This window comes from Zerene cesonia, chromosome 9 (genome assembly GCF_012273895.1).
Source record: "Zerene cesonia ecotype Mississippi chromosome 9, Zerene_cesonia_1.1, whole genome shotgun sequence".
In the NCBI taxonomy this organism is placed as follows: domain Eukaryota; kingdom Metazoa; phylum Arthropoda; class Insecta; order Lepidoptera; family Pieridae; genus Zerene; species Zerene cesonia.
In genome coordinates, this window is record NC_052110.1 from 308,811 (window position 1) to 321,686 (window position 12,876).

Below are 12,876 nucleotides of genomic sequence, written 5' to 3' on the forward strand. Positions count from 1 at the left end.
GTGCCTTCAGGATAAATTAATTTAATTGTAATGCGATGCAAATCTAAGTGCAAAATCAATTGCCGAAGTTCTTATATTATAAGAACCACAGGTCAGTTCATTGGCATCATTGTTATGTACATGTTACATATTACGTCGAATTAAAATGTAAAATTTACATTATTTTAAAAGAGCAACTACAGAATTTCTTGCCTGCTCTTCTCTGTAGAAACTGCCTTCCGAACCGGTGGTAAATGTTATAAATGTGTAATATGACGATTCAAAAGTGCTTCTATAAGAAGACTAGTTAAATGAATAAATGTTTGAGTTTAAGTATATAGTTTAGATTCTAGAGGTTTGGATGTTTTATATCACATTAAGATGGAAGAAGTTTAGTTTTATTGCCACGAATTTTGGTTTAGTTAATTTAGAGATAATGGCTTTGTTTAAGATCTGGGGTTGTAATAGTACTTTTGCGTGTATGAAGTCAAATGTACGATAAAATAGTTTATATAAATTTTAATACCACGTCCTCTTTCTACTCTAACCGAGAGTATGTATTTATTTGTGTAAAAGTAAAGAGTGTTAGAAGTAAAAATATGTCAAGATAACACAGATGGAATAACCTAACCATCACAACTACGCCGTATAATAATACAGTTTAAACTATTTTTACTTATATTTTTATTCACACAACCTGCAAACCAATCGCTCACTAACAGTTCACAGTCGACAATTTCACGATTCTATAAAGAGACCTAAATATTATAAAAATATCTATTATAATGAAACGATTAAAATATTTCCGATATAATCCAAAAATAGATTTCTCACAGCACATTAATATCTCAATCTACATACGCTTAAACTCTCAACAGTATTAAATTTTCTAATTAAAATTAATATCTCACGATTATACGCTTTCAGAGTGAACAAAACAGCCTCATTAAGTGTTGAGCCGGTAACGGGTAACCGCATCCGGTCAACGCAACCGTGATACGATAAATTCATCAGTATATGAAAGCATGAATATATAAATGATTATTTTTGTTAAAAAAATTTAGGCTTCTTGAACACGAACGGTTCTATCTATGTCCAATATTTTATATACATTTTTAACACCTTAAAAAGGTTTGAATTTAGAAATATTTTGTTGGGTTGCTGCGGTTTGGCAAAAAGACGCAAGTTCGAATCCCGCCTCATGATAAAATTTAAGCAATTAAAAAATTTAGATAATTTAAAATGCTATTGTTTATACTTTAGGTTATCCCACCAAAAACCTAAGAGTACCTCTCTACCTCTAATTTACTTCTCGTTATTTACGAGAGGTAAATTACAAAAAGTATGCTTGGCTTTGGTCGTCGCCGCAAAAAGAACGGAGATCTTAATGTTTGCATACTTCTATGCGAAAACCAAATATGTATTCATAGGAAGAAAATAACATTATGAACAAGCAATAAGCTCTATTTCTTTGCTTTATTGGATACCGATTAGATGTGACTTGGCTATTTTAAACAGAAATTGTTATAAATACAACAATTGAACAAAATTATTATTATAAATAGAAAAATGGAGCGTTCAATCGCTCGTGCTTGAATAGCATAAGTTATTTTTTAGTTTTATGGTCGGTTTTCTAAGCGTGTTGTAAAAAACTCGGTCATAACCGGTAGCTCGGACGGATTAGCTTGGTTATTGTGTCGGTATTAGTGATGCGACGTTATATCGATGACGTGAGATTCTGAATAATGTTATGTGAGCAGTGGTGGCTCAGTGGTATGGACCTCGGACTTTCATCGAAAGTCGGAGGTTTGAGATCAGGCGGATCTACAAAAGATAAAAATTTATTATATTCAATTTAACACATTATCACATCTTAGCTTGTCATCAGGCGAGATCTTGGTCAAGCGCTTCCCCATCATGAATAAAAAATCAGTACTCGTAAAGTATCGTCAGGAAACCGGAATGTCAAAGAACTACAAGTTCGACGACATAATATCTACCAACCTACACTTGAGCCTGAAGAGAGAGAGCCTGGTGGATGGCCTGAACCCTCATAGGATACCCTGTAAAGGGAACACATATGGTGATGCTTTGTGTCTGAAATATTTATTGGTTTTCTGTTACTGCTTTATAGTTTTACCTTGAGAGCTTGCAAAAAAATTATAAAATTCGTCAAAATTATACCACAGAAATATTTGTTATCGATACATTGATCGCACTGCACTAAATAATACAAGGGCAATAATTAATTATACAAGGATCATTAGCACTGTGGTGCCGTCCCGCTCGAACACCATCTGTCTCTGTCGCACACCTATCACGTCAAGACATATCAAGAAGTATTGAATAAATGCTGTATACCCATTTTGTGAATAGATATCATTAATAAGTTTCAGTAAACAAAAACATATTTAAAAGTCGCCACTGGGGAAATTTAAAAGCTAGAATGTGTAGGACTTGTTGACTTAAAAACTCTTAATAACTTCATCATCATCATCATTTGTCCCCACTGCAGGGACACAATCTGCCAGGGTTATTCGTTATTAAACTTTCACTTGTGTGATACCTACTAATATTGTAATGCGGGAGTAGTTCTGTCTATCTGTCTGATACCCTTTTACGCTTAGACGTGAACTGATTTTGATGAAATTTGGTATGAAGATAGAACTGAGCTTGGAAAAGGATTAAGATACTTCTATATAGCAAGGTTAACTTAATAATACGAATGAATAATAATAAAAATTTATTTATTTCAGGACGTGCGTCCCATATTACAAAGTAGAATAAAGAATTAATTGAAAGAATACATTGATAAAACATTAATTTTGCAGATCAAAACTAGTACCTAAGAAGTTATAAAATATAAAAAAGCGCGTTTAACGAACCACAACAAAAGTCAAGGGCAATTAAAGCGAGCACCAATTACACAAGCCGGGCGAGCCCCGCGCGGCCGTATACCTGCCACTTCCTTCCTCAAGCTATCCGTTACAATGGCATTCCTCACGTTTGACAGTTCAATGGCTATTCTGAGTTTTGACACCTTGAACGGACTGGCGTTCCACTACGCTGCTAGAAATTTTATTTATTTTTAATAGAATAAATATTTTACGTTATCACTTCGCTAAAGCTACTTTTTTATACTATATAAAACAAAGTAGCTTTAAGATTTACATATGCTTGCTAAATCTTTAAAACTACGCAACGGATTTTGATGGGGTTTTTTAATAGATAAAGTGATTCAAGAGGAACGTTTGTATGTAAAATAACATCGAGTAAACTACTCCCAATTTAACACTTGCGAAGTCGCGGGCAAAGTTTATTTTATGATTATATATATTATTTATGATTATATAATATACAAACAAATCGGATCGTGTAAGCTGACTTACGTACGTATAAACTGTTTCTTCATTTAACTCATTTGTTTTCTTGCAAACAATTTTGACAAATCTATAAAATATTTATATATTACATCATTGAGTACAAAACCGTCCCAAACCACAGAACCCAAATATAGTTCAAAATGGAACATTCGAGCAGGTTCCATTCTAGCTTCTAAGTCAGGTAAGCGTGGGTATGTTTTCGTTAGTCCATCGTGAGCGCTGCCAGCCGCCATGCTGTCTGCTTCGGCGGTTTTTGTGGAAGCTTTTTCTGACTATTTACTATAATGATACTTGATGATGTGTCGCTAATGGTGAGGGTTGGATGTTGGTGTAGATTACATACTTTATGAAAATAATAATTTAGTTAAATGGATTTGAAATGGTCTTAGTCATAAATTCCAGTTTAATTGTAAATTAAGTTTTTTAACAGATAAATTAATAAGTAAATAAATAAAATATGAATATTAACTAGGAACTGAGGTATTTTTATTATGAGTAACTGGCAAATTCTGATGCTAAAATTAAAACACTTTTTAACACGCATTTATTAGCTTCATCCGTATGTTTCTATGTTAGTATGATTTATGTAACCGACTCATTTAGACTGGATTTTAACTTACTATAAAAAGATTGATTTAATTCCAATTTTGTACACTTATCATGGATTGTTGACAATACAATAATTTACTATCCCGATTGAGATCGAAAGGTTCAAATATTTTCTTTCCTTACGTGTCTACTCCATATGCAAATGCGATAATTTAGCACACGTTTTGAGTTTTTTTTTTTAAATAAGCTATATTAAATGATATCGATTTATTAAATCGCACAGATTATCTTTGCTCTCAATAAAATTATACAACACGCGTATGGCATTTATTAAAATTCCATCAAACTCAATGAATAAGTAATCTATATAAAAAAGTAACACCCATCCAATATCACATAATAGTAAAATCTTATTAATTTCCGTCATTCACCCAAAATTGCAATATCCGTTATAAAGTTTCACCAAAAAAAACACAGCACACCATCTCATTGACTTCATTGAACCAATATCGGATCTGTCACTAAAAGGCATTAATTCCTAAATTCAATGACAAAACGCAAAAACTATCAAAGGACGCGTGCATAAATAGTCCACGTTACCCAGCTTTCACAGCACCAAATAGAATACGCCATTTTGTTATTTAACTCTACAGAAATAAGGACTATAATAGCGTCGACTATTTGTGACGTTGAACCGGTGCCGCTGGTTGTATTTCCTTTGAAATATCTCACAATGCAACCGGATATACTTCGGCTTATAAAAGTGACTTTGTGTTTTCACAAAGCTCTGTTACAACGTAAGTGATTGTAGTTTTTGTGAGGATAATAGTAGATTCTGGACAATGAGTGCGTGTTTGCTGTTTTATTGCACGTGAAGTTTAATAACATCTTGGAATTGTGGACGTGGTGGAATGAGGTGAGACATGGGACTGAACTATTGGTGCACAAGTCGTTTCGGCAGCTTGAATATATTTTATTTTACGTTTTATTTTATTCAAGTACCATAGACTCATTTTGTTAGTAACAATTAATTCTTAAAAACTATGTTAGTATATTATGTCTTAAATAATATTTATAATATATAAGTTAACAGATTAAATTTTACAGTACCTACTCATTAATTTATACTTACACTAGCTGACCCGGCAAACGCTGTTCTGCCTTACTCTTATCATTTAGGGGTATGAAGAACAGATGTTGGCCTATTCTCAGATCCACCTGATATGCACACAAAGTTTCATAAGAATCAGCCCAGCCGTTTCGAAGGAGTGTGGCTACTAACATATAGATAATATTGATAACAAATCATTTGCGTCGATATTTGACATTTTTTATAGGATTTCTAGTCAACTCGAGGAAATATCAAAAAATAAAAATGAATGACTTGAGTGACAGACAGACGGAGCGTGTGACAAGTCGATCCTAACACAACATAGATATTGTTACATCTGTTTGTATTGTCAACATTCCCCTATTAGTCTTCCTTATTTCCTAACAAGATGTTATTTGTGGCAATTAGCGTTTTCCCCCTCCACTTACCCCCAAAATAGTCGTAGCTAGCGTCATAAATCCGAATGATTCTTTATTAATTAGTTTATTAGCACTCTTACACCCAGCGCTGTCTATACAACATACAGTACAGTACAGTTTATGCAGCAGACCCCACTAATCTAAAATAAAAAAAATGATGATGTATTATATATTACAGTTCATAATGTAATATTTAATTTTCAGTTTTATTGCATTGAAATCTATACTAATACTATAACAATGAAGAGTATGTTTGTTTACACGCACATGTCTCAAGAACTGCTTGTCCGATTTGAAAAATTCTTTCAGTACTAGCCCATTTATTGAGGAAGACTATAGGCTATATATGTACCACGGGCGAAGTCGGAGCGGACCTCTAGTTCTTTATAAATGACGCGGGCTAGAATCCCGCCTCGTGATCATTTCTTTCTGTTCTTTCAAAATTTCTCATTTATTATGTTATATTTTGCTGATCATTTAATCTAAATTATTTTTTATGACGTAGCAGCTTTACATACAGATTTGAATCCGCTTTGCTTCGGTTCCTTTGCGTGCAAACATTCGCACAATATACGAAGGTTTTCGCTGCCATAGGTAAGTCATACCACACTTTGCGTATTGGTGCGAATGTGTGTTTTTATTACCGGTATTAGGGCATGATTTTAAATGTATATTGAACTATCTCCATGACAATAACTGTAATCAAAATCGACTAGGCTTATCTGATAAGGTTAAAATTAGAAAGACGGACAGATTAATAAAATAACTTTTGAAGCCGATGTTAATATATAAGATTTATGTATATAGGTTTTAAGTGATATCTTGTATTGTAGATGTACAAAGTAGTGTATTTGTATCTATCTGCATAATTAAAACCAAAAACGAAACTATGCAGCAGCATTTAACAACCGTGGCTAATGACTGACCATATGGAAATAATAATAAAAAACACATCTTTATATTGAGGCCTCAATAAACTCGCCTCCAACTTTTACCATTTAATATACCGCCACAAAAGGCTGTGTTAACTCTTTTATTTTTTAGGGTTCCGTGGTGAGTGGGGAAAGCCGTGGGATGTCTGGATAGAAAGATATTCTAAGGCTATGAGATTTACGGAACGAATTTGTTAACGGTCAACATAACGTATGAACTCCACAACACTCTGTTTCTCTCTCATTTTACATAACTGAAATAATTATTTTCTAAAAAAAAGGTCACCAACGCTTTTATAATCTCCCGTGGGGGATCCACTGCAGATTATAAAAGCGGACCAAGTGACAACAATTTCCTATTAAACACAAAATGAATAACTGGTTCAGTTCATACCCATCAGAGATTAGAAAGGCTTGGCGGGAGGAATAAAGGAAACAGGGCCTCCGGCTCCCCCACTCGCCGAACGAAACACAGCAGAATGCTATTTCACGTCGGTCTTCTGTGGGGGTGTGGTACTTCCCAGGTGCGAGCTGGCCCAATTCGTGCCGAAGCGTGCTCGACTTCCACATGCACTTTAATATGTAATATAATTGACTATAATACCGGGAAATGTGGAATTTTCTAACGGTAAAAGGAAATTTATATCTATGTATTATTTTTGAAGTTAAATCATAAAAGACTGTCTTTACAATTTTTATATAGAAGTTGTAAGAGAAGAAAAATCTTTACAAAATAGATTCTATTTCTACAGAACCCAATATAATTGCGTCGATTCCCGCCAACACCAGTAGCCGACAATGCTGGCTCATTTATCAGGCTCGGCTTATAGTTTTGCTCTCTTTGGACTCGAACCCGCTACCTGTTCGCCACCGAGCTCACTAAATTAATGACTCCACACTTTATTTCGGGTTTCACTATTTTGCTAGCGCGCTAGTCTGTTTGTATGTACGCATTACGAGTTACGTCTAATTATATTGGTTATTGATTTTATAGAATCGCGTACCGAAAATTTTCAACATCAGTTCTTAGTGTTATAATTAATATGTTACTTACTAATAATTTTGCATTTTATCCAATAAAATAAAACAGTTTCTTTGATAATTAAAGTGCAAAACTTATCAGTAATAGAAACCATATATTTATGCATTATGTTTTTTCTGTGATGTTTTTTCAAATCTTTCAATTGTAAAAATACATTAGAGCTGCTAGGTTTGAGGCTGTTGGTAGAGTAAAATAATCTCTGAAATTTTTGTCTCTGAGTCTTTTATTTCTACATCATAATATATTTCAGATCTTTTTAGTATTTCAATTTTTTGCTAAGAGTACTTATGCTGTGCTATTTTCAGTTTGTTTTATTTTTGCTTAATTTCATCAAAACCTAGCTTTTCATCGGAGTCAGATTAGAAGGAATGTTTCTGTTCATTGTTGTTAGTTTCCTAACTTGTTTATTTTACTTCTATAGTTATGTTTCCCAACTCTCGTTATAACAGATAAAAACAAGTGGCCATATCATTTAGTGGCGTCTTGAAGACTACCTTAAAAGATAAATAAGTATAAAAAGAGGTTTTAAGTAAATTATACAGTTTTGCAGTTCATGATATTATTGAAAATAATCTGTGAGTGCGGGGAATAACTTAACGCCTCCCGGACCGAGGATGCTCGTACTTAATCCTAAGGGAAGGCTTACATGGCGAATAATTCTCTTCAAATTAAAGGTTTTTTAAGTGATAATAATAATATGTATAAAGGAACGAGATTGATAGAACAATTTTTTGTTTTATATGGTATCTTTTCAAGTATCACGAAAAAATATTTTCTATTCTGCTGTATTTCTTAAAATTAAGAAATGGCTCGGATATTACACTGTAGGTCTATATGAATTAATATTCAAACGAGTCAGGCATTATACATATAGAAACTTTTCAGCATGTGCAATGAGATTTATACATCAGTTTTAAATGATTGGATCAGATACTGGTCATGATTTTAAAAGAGCAACTACAGAGTTCTTACCTTCTCATATCTGTGGAAGCTGCGTTCCGAATCGGTGGTAAATTGTAAAATTATGAAGATTCATAAGTACTTAAATAAGAAGTCTAATTTATAAATAAATATTTGGGTTTTAGTATGATATAATATTTATCAATAATCTGTTACCAAAAATTTTCTAGTTGTTCTTGGGTATATGTATATTATATTACATAAAAATTAAACTAGGTATGTATTCTTAAGTCAGAATGAGTGCTTGTAATTGGCCCTTTAAGAAATTAATAAAAACGACGATAAAATATTTAAAACGACCGCATGTAACCGCCTCCATCATCTCAAGCAGTTAGCGACACTTGGAGTAAACAAATATATACATTTAATAAGTTTTTATAGCCATAATCTGTAATCTGATAATATATAAACACATTACTATATCATTCCGTCCGTGTGTTCTGTTTGACATTGAATTGATCATTTATTTCCTTCGTAAGTATAATGGGGTTTTATTGCTTCATACTTGGACTTTGTTGTCAAAACTTAACTTCAAACTTAAAGTTTTGTCTTAATGCGGGGCGGGAAGTCGTTATGTTAATTGTGGAGTAAATAATTGTTTTACTCTTTAATAATTTTGTATTCACGAACATAATTGAAATTAATTATTAATTATCAATTCGTTTATCTTTGCCTGTTATTTTATCCGTAACATATTTGAATAATATAATTGATACAAATATTTTTAACAAAAAAATGTCAAAACTAGACCAAACTTAAATGAGACCACATGGCAGGCACCAGCTTTCAAATAAAAAAAGAATCATATAAATCAGTTCATCATAATTTCTTCTTTTTTGAAGTCGGTTGAAAAAATAACTCATTAGTATGTATTAAGAAACACGTACGTATTTTTGTGAGAGCTCTTGTATGACTTTAGACTTGTTTGGTTTTCGAGTTTATTTCATTTACGCAGTAAGAGTCGATGCTGTTTCTATCAATTGGTCTTTATTAAAATGACATTATAATTTCGATCTCAAATTACATATATGGAAGAAAAAATGTATTGTTAAGTTTGTGCATCAGTCGATAGATCGACAATATGGTATCAATAATTAATGATAAATAGAAAGTTGTTTAGAAACGTTTAAACCAACATACGTTGTACCAGCTTGCAACACAATAGTTACATTATATGTTGTAAAATGGGTAATGCTGGTGACAATAGCGTCACTTACAGATTCCTTCCAGCGAATACGCGTCCACCATACAGAGATCACGTCTCTAAGCCGATTATCAGTAATCGACACTTTTCATGCCCTTCTAAACATTTGGCACAAAATTATATACGTGTCTTACAGCCTTATCAACTTGTATATAAGGTTTATTGTTGATTAATTTGGATGGTGAGTTAAGTTTGTAACGTATAATACAAATTTTGGTGCAAATAATGAGATTTGATACAAATACCGTGAGATTGACGTTTTGGCACAGTAATGCGTTAATGTTATTTGAGGTATTGACGTCGAATATTGATTTTATATACATGCAATAATAGGCAATGTTTAGTGATGGTATACTTCAATACATAATATAAAGCAAAGTCACTTCCCGCGTCTTTCTAGGTATGTATGTATGCTTAGATGTTTAAAACTACAAAAGGGACTTTGATGCGGTTTTTTTAGTGATTCAAGAGGAATGTTTATATGTATAATAACTTCTACTAAACTACTCCGAATTTAACGCGAGCGAAGCTGTTATAAATTCCAAATTGTGTGTATGTTCTTGTTATATCTAAATAACTGGATCGATTTTAATGAATTTATACTACATTCTACACAAAAGTACCAAAAAGAGCTCTATCTCCAGCCAGAAATACGTAACTTTCACTTTATTTCATAATAAATATATTAAACTACTCGTACAATATCATAATCCTACTAATATTATATATGCGAAAGTTTGTAAGGATGTGTGTGTGTTTGTTGTTCTTTCACGCAAAAACTACAGAACCGATTGCAATGAAATTCGGTACGTAGACAGCTGAACAACTGGAATAACATATAGACAACTTTTTATCCCGATATTTCTACGACTTACGCGTATACGGACTTACGCGGGTTAAACCGCGGGGCGCAGCTAGTACTTATCTATACTAATATTATGTATAAATGCACGGGCAAAACCGCGTGATCACAGATAGCTACTATATAGTATCAATAACTGCAGATAGTTCTCTGCATCATCATAAAAAATATTTTAATTTTTTATATTAACATAACATATTAACATTATTTCAAAATATCAATTAAAGGTGTTTAACTTACATACGTAATTCCAGAAACGCGTAATAAAATTTCGCACACCTTCCATCAAAACTATAGAAAAGCAACAATAGGTACATCTGGCGGGTCGCCGGTTCGATGCCCGCTGACAAATTGTGACAAATAACCCAATGTCACGGGCTATTTAACAAACATCTGGAATTTCAAGGCAATTGCGAATTCGTTCGGAAATCATTTTAGTGGAGTTTTATTGAGCTTAAAGATTGCTGTTTATTTATTAATGGTACGTAAGAATTATTCGAATTGTTGCATTTTTTATCGTATTAATTGGTAGTAATAACTTAATCGTCAGCTTCAAGGAATATGGCTAATTTGCATGGTATGATTTTCCGCAAACATTTTAACAGCTGCTATGTTCTCATGTGCAATACATCATTATAAGGATTATGTTTATGTCATAGCGGCCAACTGAGCTGGTGGTTCGCCTGATGGTAAAGGATCACCACCGCCCATGAACATTCGCAGAGGCTCAGACCTCTAAGAATGCGCTGCCCGCTTTTAAGGGATAAGAGATAAGGAAAGAATTGATGAATGGAAAGAAGGAATGGACTGGGAAGGGCTAGGAGAAGGAAATAGGCCTATTTATTTATTTAAAAATGCGATTTACATGTTCATTTTAAACCAAATATCTGGTAGCCATAAAAATAAGCTTGCTACATGCTATCAGAAGGTATAAATAGTAAAAATGTAAGTCATAAACGTTGAAACACTAAATGTTTACCCAAAGACAAGAATCCACCAATATTTTTGGAACATCATTTGAACATAGGTATGTAAAACCAAATAAATTCACAAACTGTTACATCCTAATGTATACAAATACGTTACAGCTACGAAGTCCAGCCTCCTAATGAAGATAGCTGGCTTATTTATAGCGTGTAATTTACAGCCCCTAGGGGTCGGCGGGACCCTTAGCCGGCGATTAGCTGCGACCGCAAGAGGTCACTTACACTTACTGAAATAACAACGATCGAACGAAAATATTGCGTCTTTTTTCAGAGAATAACAACGAGTTTGTGTTTGTATGTTTGTTAATATTGTTTTGTGATAGCTAGTTTTTCAGTTTCAACTTTAATCGCAACATATAAATGTTAAGCTGAAAAGCTTAAATTATTCATGTTCAACACAAGGAAAATCGGAACCGTATCCTTATTCAGAAACTACATGTTTTCTTCAAATACACACACAGGAAAAAATCAAACTTGGACAAAAGTTATTATGAATGTATTTGTGTGTAATTGGATATAATTTAGTAGCTAGCTAGACAGATACTAAGATAGTTTTGTAACTCTGATAAATGATAACACAAATAGGTGTTATACAACCTATAGGTAATTTCTAGGACTGTTATTCATGCGAAAGCTGGGTGGGCGACTTATTTAAGTATTTTTTCAACCAACCTCAAAAAAAGGGGAGGGTACTCAATTCAACTGCATTTTTTGCGTTTTTCAACATCAGAACAGAACTGATTTTGAAATTATTCGCATTTTAATCGGTTAATATTATCATATTCTTTCAAGCCTCGGATCTATCTCTACAATAATATATTTTTCGTGGAGTTACGTTTTCGAAAAAATAATAGTAAGTATATTTTTGACAGCTAACGCCATCTATAGCAAATAACTCGATATAATGTAACAGTTCAACATCTCATTTCTACAAAAAGTCATTCTCGCGTAGTTATTGAAGTATCTCATAGATGGCGCTAGTCACAATTTGTATCGATAGATGGCGTTTAAATCATAAATATTTAAGCTCAAATAAGTTAGTTTAATCACAGTTAACAATCCTTCACAATTCTCACGTACCGACTTGTAGTAAAGATTAATATTATATCAAATGGTAATGTGTTATTGTATATTTTAACGATTTAAACGGTAGTATTCTCAATGAATAATTAAGTTATTTAATTCTTACTAGGAATATTGTAATATCTGTATTTGAGTATAGCATATGTGTGGTAATTTTCAATATTATTCATATTTGCATGCAAATGTGTAATGAAATTCGTTTTGATATATGAAAAACTATTTTATTTCTCATCCCCACTATCTATACACTAACGCTACATTAATACAACGTCAAACAAACGCCAAAATACATTCTCTAATAAATAAAATTTACAATTTCGATCTTATTGGTTAGGAAGCTTATTTTAATTGTTTTATTTCACGAAG